General features: G+C 43.3%; 1 non-coding gene across 1 annotated transcript; it reads left to right on the forward strand.

The window, feature by feature from the left end:
• The first annotated feature begins 4,834 nt into the window (after nt 1–4,834).
• Nucleotides 4,835–4,972, forward strand: LOC119933828. The gene has a single exon (XR_005452698.1). It is a non-coding gene; the product is annotated as a small nucleolar RNA SNORA7 (small nucleolar RNA).
• Nucleotides 4,973–7,341: the final 2,369 nt, after the last annotated feature.

A 7,341-nucleotide genomic window follows, 5' to 3' on the forward strand; every position in this document is an offset into this window, starting at 1 on the left:
TATTACTCTATTTTACTTGTACATATTTACTATTTATTTTGTTAATGATGTGCATATAGCTTTAATTCTGTTTGTTCTGATGATTTGGACACCTGTCTCCATGTTTTGTTTTGTTGTCTGTCTCCCCATTCTAGACTGTGAGCCCATTGTTGGGTAGGGACTGTCTCTATATGTTGCCGACTCATACTTCCCAGGAGCTTAGTACAGTATTCTGCACACAGTAAGTGCTCAATAAATACGACTGGATGAATGAATGAATGAATACTAAATGCTGTGGGGGAATAGAAGCAAATCGATCCGGACACAGTCCCTGTCCCACATGGGCTCACCGTCTCAGTCCCCATTTTACAGATGAGGTAACTGAGGCCCAGAGAAATGAAGTGACTTTCCCAACGTCACACTGCAGACAAGTGGCGGAGCTGGGATTAGAACCCATGACTTTCTGACTCCCTCTGCACCACGTGCAGAGCCAGGGATGCCAGGGGGTTGGCATCTCTTCCCCATCCCTTCAGAGACCGGAGCCTTGATTCCAGCCCCCTGTGCCCTGGAATCCAGTGGGGGTCTGACCTTGGTGCTTTGCCTCCACCCTGAGCTCAAACCCCGGCCCCCGGAGAAGTGGATGGATGGAGGGATCCGCTGATCGGCTGAGGGAAATGACTGACAGCCCAGCAACCAACGGAAGGAAAAGGAGGATTCGTGTCAGGGTGACTCTCTGGGGAAGGGAAGAGAAGCTTCTCTCGAGAAGCAGCGTGGCTCAGTGGACAGGAGCCTGGGCTTGGGAGTCAGAGGTCATGGGTTCAAATCCTGGCTCCGCCAATTGTCAGCTGTGTGACTTTGGGCAAATCACTTAACTTCTCTTTACCTCATTTACCCCATCTGTAAAATGGGGATGAAGACTGTGAGCCCCCCGGGGGACAACCTGATCACCTTGTAACCTCCCCAACACTTAGAACAGTGCTTTGCACATAGTAAGCACTTAATAAATCCCATTATTATTATTATTATTATGTAAATGAATAAAAGCTAGAAAAGGCTAGTTTTGTAGGCAACACGTGTTACAATGTTGTGACTATTTGGGAGTTTTCTATGCAACACTCCTCTGGAAGCAGCATGGTGTAGTGGATAGAGCACAGGCCTGGGAGTCAGTAGGTCATGGGTTCTAATTCCGACTCTTCCACTTGTCTGCTGTGTGACCTTGGGCAAGTCACTTCACTTCTCTGGGCCTCAAGTTACCTCATCTGTGAAATGGGGATTGAGACTGTGAGCCCCTTGTGGGACAGGGACCATGTCCAACCCGATTTGCTTGTATCTACCACAGTACTTAATACAGTGCCCGGCACATAGTAAGTGCTTAACAAGGACCATAATTATGAATATTAGTATTATTCTAAGGAATGGTAGAGCACGGTCCTAGGAGTCAGAAGGTCATGGGTTCTAATTCTGCCCTCACTACCTGTCTGCTGGGAGACCTTGGGCAAGTCATTTCACTTCTCTGGGCCTCAATTACCTCATCTGGAAAATGGGGGTTGAGACTGTGAGCCCCATGTGGGCCAGGGACCGTGTCCAACTCAATTTGCTTTTATCCACCCCAGCGATTAGTACAGTGTCTGGCAAATAATAAGCACTTAACAAATACTATCATTATCAGTTCTTAGAACAGTGCTTGGCACATAGTAAGTGCTTAACAAATAGCATCATCATCATCATCCTTGTCCACCTTGAGGACCAGGGACCGTGTCCAATTCTCGCCTGTGTATTTTCTCCCAGTGCTTAGTACAGTGCTCTGAGCACAATAACCACTTAATAAATATGTAATAAATACTATTACTACTACTAGTAAGAAGCAGCGTGGCTCAGTGGAAAGAGCACGGGCTTGGGAGTCAGAGGTCATGGGTTCTAATCCCAGCTCCTCCACGTCTGCTGTGTGACCTTGGGCAAGTCACTTAACTTCTCTGAGCCTCAGTTCCCTCATCTGTAAAATGGGGATTAAGACTGTGAGCCCCATGTGTGACAACGTGATCACCTTGTATCCTCCCCAGTGCTTAGAACAGTGCTTCACACAGAATAAGGGCTTAACAAATGCCATCATTATTATAATTACCAATAAGAAGCCAGATTACAGTCAGTGTCCTGAACTGAAATCTGTCAATTCTGGCACACTCTAGTCACGTCTCCACAAACAAAGAGATTTGGAGACTGGAACTGGTGATCTAAATACTTCAGGCAGGGTTATTTATTCCCTTGCAGGTTTCCCTGGCTACGTGCTTCACAGATGTTGGTGTACTGAAACTCCTGGAGACTGATTCAAATACTCTGATTCAGAGAAGCATCATGGCCTAATGGAAAGAGCACAGGCCTGGAAGTTTTCATCCCAGTTCTGTCACTTTCCTGCTGTGTGAAGTCGGGCAAATCCCTTAAATTCTTGGTGCCTCGGTTTCCTCATCTGTAAAATGGGGATTAAACAACTGTTCTCCACCCCTTTAAGATTGTCAGCCCACGTGGGACTGTGTTGGATCTGATTATGTTATTGTTACTACATATTTGTTACATAGAGAGTACTTACTATGATAATTCTTAGTTTATAGACTCCAGGCCTGGATGTCACAGGACCTGGGTTCTAATCTCATTTCCAACACTTGTCTGTTGTGTGGCCTTGGGTGAGTCACTTCATTTCTCTGTACCGCAGTTCCCTCATCTGCAAAATGGGGATGAAAACTGTGAGTCCCATGTGGGTCATGGACTATGTCCAACCAGATTATCTTCCTCTAGACTGTAAACTCATCCTCTAGATTGTGAGCTTGTTGAGGGCAAGGAACATGTCTACAAACTCAGTCATATTGCACCCTCCCAAGTATTTAACACAGTGCTCTGCACACAGTAAGTGCTCGGTAAATGAGATTGATTGATTAATGACAATAGTAATAAAAACCTGCTGAGTAAGAAGGGTTTCCTCAAGGGCAGGAAGCATATCCATCCCCATTATCATTGCCCTCGACATTCCTGAATATTGATTCTGTGTGTAAGAATATCAAAATAATAATAATAATAATAATAATAACAATAATAATGGCATTTGTTAAGCGCTTACTATGTGAGAAGCACTGTTCTAAGCTTGGGGAACATATGAAAAAAAAAGTGATCCCTGATCATGAGGAACTCTATTCTTAAGATTCTAGGGCCTTTGTTGGGTTTGCAAAAATGAGTTTGAATACAATTGTCCAGATTACACATTCCTTCTTTACTCTGCTTTGGGTGGAGAAAGGACCAGGTGAAGAAGAGAGGCTGAAGAGAAGCAGTGTGGCTCAGCAGAAAGAGCCCGCGCTTCAGAAGTCATGGGTTCAAATTCCGCTCCGGCAATTGTCAGCTGTGTGACTTTGGGCAAGTCACAACTTCTCTGTGCCTCAGTTAACTCATCTGTAAAATGGGGATTAAGACTGTGAGCCCCCCGTGGGACAACCTGATCACCTTGTAACCTCCCCAGTGCTTAGAACAGTGCTTTGCACATAGTCTTACTATGTGCTTAATAAATACCATCACTATAATAATAATAATGCCATTATAATTATAATTATGTGTGATTCACACATAGTATATATATATATGTGTGATAATTCTTATTAATTATATAATTATTATAATTAGAATAATTAGAATAAATGCCATTATTATTATATCAATAATAATTGTGGTATTTGTTAAGTGTTTACTATATTCCTAACACTGTTCTAAGTGCTGGGTTAGATAGAGGATAATCAGATCCCACATGGGCTCACAGAATAAGTAATAATAATAATAGTAGTATTTGTTAAGCACTTACTATGTGCCAGGCACTGTACTAAGTGCTGGGATGAATACACGTAAATTGGGTTGGACAGAGTCCTCATCCCATTTGGGCCTCGCAGTCTCGATTCCCATTTTACAGATGAGGTAACTGAGGCACAGAGATGTGAAGTGACTTGCCCAAGGCCACACAGCAGACAAGTAGCAGAGCCGGGATTAGAATCCATGATCTTCTGACTCCCAGGTCCGTGCTCTATCCACTATGCCATCCTGCTTCTCAAGTAGATAGGAAAATTTTCTATGGAATTCCCATTCTGCAAATTAGGGAACTGAGGCACAGAGAAGTGAAGTAACTTGCCCAATTTCACATAGCAGGTAAATTCATTCATTCAATCGCATTTATTGAGCATTTACTAGAGTGGCTTAGTGGAAAGAGCCCGGGCTTTGGAGTCAGGGGTCATGGGTTCGAATCCCAGCTCTGCCAATTGTCAGCTGTGTGACTTTGGGCAAGTCACTTAACTTCTCTGGGCCTCAGTTCCCTCATCTGTAAAATGGGGATTAAGACTGTGAGCCCCCCGTGGGACAACCTGATCTCCTTGTAATCTCCCCAACGCTTAGTACAGTGTTTTGCACATAGTAGGTGCTTAATAAATGCCATTATTATTATTATTTACTGCATACAGAGCACTGTACTAAGTGCTTGGGAAGTACAATTCAGCAACAAATAGAGACAATCCCTGCTCACAATGGGCTCATGGCAGAGCCGGGATTAGAACCTGGAGCCTCTGACTTCCAGGCCTGATCTCTTTCCACTAGGTCAAGTTGCTTCCCTATTTGATAAACGCTTACTTTGTGCTATACACTGTACTCAGCACTGGGGTAGATACAAGGTAATCACGTCAGAAGCCACACAGGAATGACAAAAGCCAACGTACCCTGGTGACATTTTTGTGGACTGACTTAGTTAATTTCTGGTTAGTGACAGTTCAGGGTTTATGAAGCTGAATACAGTACTAAGCAAGATGCAGGAGAATTAAATCTGATTAGGTTCCTGAACCTCTCGGGGTCACACCTGGAGAGTTTCCAGTCCTCTACCAGTCTCGACTATGGGAGGGAGTGTCAAGCAGAGGCCCACCCATTCCTTTCCTAGCTTGGGTAGTGGCTAGCGAGAGGAAGGCAATCTGATACAAGTCCAAACTCCCCTGTGCTGGGCAGCAGCGGCATGGGAGAGATTCAAGGGTGGAGACACAGGTTTACTGCATGGAAGGAGGCAATGGTCAACCGCCTCCGTATTTTTACCAAGAAAGCTCTGTAGATCCATTATCAGAGTGATTGCAGATGGAGGTGGGGCGCTCTGGGAGAGATGTGACCACAGTGTTGCTATGGGTCGGACACGACTCGACAGCATAAGACAACAACCACAAGGTTCCCGAACCACAAGGGACTTACATTGTAATGACTATAAACAGAACAATTAACCATGAATTACCAACAAGCATAAGGGAGAAAGTAATCAGTCCAAGTTAATAATCTTAAAATAAATGAATAAGCAAAAGATGTGAGAAACAGCATGGCCTAGGAATAGAACACAGGCCTGGGTGTCAGAAGGTCCTGGTTTCTAATCTAGGCTCCACCACGTGTATGCTGTGTGACCTTGGAAAAGTCACTTAACTTCTATAGGCCTCAGTTATCTCATCTGTAAAATGGGGATTAAATCTTCCTTCATCCTACTTAGACTCTGAGCTCCATGTAGAACGTGGACTGTGTCCAACCTTATTAGTTTGTACTTACCGCAGTGCCTGGCACATAATAAACACTTATCAAACACACTAAAATAATAAACACTTCTTGAAAGAAGTCCTTAAGCTCTTTCCTGCTCCAGCCCTTAGTAAATGTATCTGCACTGTTTTAGCACTTGATTTTAACCCTATCCTCAATCCCACAACATTCAATTTAAGAAAATTTTGGAAAAACAATTGTGTATTAATTGACTGTCTGTGCTTCTTAATACTTGCCTGTTAGTCGATTTAGCCCCCTAGGAAATAATCAATCAACCAATCAAAGAGTGCTTAATGAGTGCAGAACACTGTACTGAGTCCATGGGAAAGTATAATACAACAGAGTGGGTAGACACAATGCCTGCCCACGAGGAGCTTACAGGCTACAGGGGGAGACAGACATTATAATTGATTAGTATAGGGGAAATAGTAGAGTATAGGAATAATTACAGAAATATGAGTAGCAAAGTGCTTAAGCAAAGTGGGAAGCAGTGTGGCTCAGTGGAAAGAGCCCGGGCTTTGGAGTCAGAGGTCATGGGTTCAAATCCCAGCTCCGCCAATTGTCAGCTGTGTGATTTTGGGCAAGTTACTTAGCTTCTCTGTGCCTCAGTTCCCTCATCTGTAAAATGGGGATTAGGACTGTGAGCCCCCTGTGGGACAGCTTGATCACTTTGTATCTACCCCAGCGCTTAGAACAGTGCTTTGCACATAGTAAGTGCTTAATAAATGCCACCATCAAGTACACAGTCATAATTCATTTCATTTATTGTAATGTCTGTTTCCTCCCCCAGACTATACGCTCCTGGTGGGCAGAGAATTTGTCTACTATTCGGTTTTATTGTACTATCTGAAGAGCTTAGTACAGTGCTCTGCAAACAATAAGTGCTCAATCAATGCCGTTGATTGATTGATTGATAGTAATTACTGACAGAATTATTCTCCCCAGACCTCTGAAGACAGGATCCTGTAAAGGTCTATGGGTAGCAGCCGGCGAGGATATCTGACAGACCCTGAAGATTCGGAATCAAGACCGCAATTGAGGACAATTCTGGTCAAGAGCCAAACTTGAAATCACCTAATTTGAAGGTCTAAAATGTGAGATTACATTCTCAAAGTTTTCTGCCCAGAGAATGAGATGAAAATATTGTAATCAGTCCATCCATAAACAGAGATTAACAAGCACCCACTGTATGCTTAGGGTTGCACTAGGCCCTGTGGGACGGAGGGATTTATGGTGAAAATAACGACTCAGAATTGACAGGTTTCGTAAACATTTCCAGATTTGAGGGGCATCGTTGAACCCAATTTGAACTCCTACCCTCATAGAGCTCACTGAACTGTAAAATAAATGAACATGATTAATCCATATGATGTATAGTATACCTTTCCAATAATGTCCCTATCTCTGAGGTTCTTTGACTGACAGCAAGCCAATGTTTCAGCTTTCCTGCAATGAGTTCTACGCTGGCCAAGAGCAGCGTTTCAGTAGTTTCCGAGGCTATGATAGTTAATATCACTGATTGAATCTTCCCTTTCCCTACTGTTGACCACAAACAAGTTTGTTTCTAGAACTTCCCAATTCACTGTTCCCCCAAAAAGCCATATTTAAAATCCTTTCTTACTCTAGTCTTGTTAAAACCTAGGGAATATGACTTCCACAGGAAATTTTAAACTCAGGTCCCTGAATTCAAAACACGGTATAAAATAGCTAGAAGTTTTTATGTATTCTATAATTTGCTGGCCTTATTCAAATGGATTTTCTAAGTTTACTAGCTGCAGATCA

The sequence above is a fragment of the Tachyglossus aculeatus genome, chromosome 10, assembly GCF_015852505.1.
Source record: "Tachyglossus aculeatus isolate mTacAcu1 chromosome 10, mTacAcu1.pri, whole genome shotgun sequence".
Taxonomy (NCBI): Eukaryota; Metazoa; Chordata; class Mammalia; order Monotremata; family Tachyglossidae; genus Tachyglossus; species Tachyglossus aculeatus.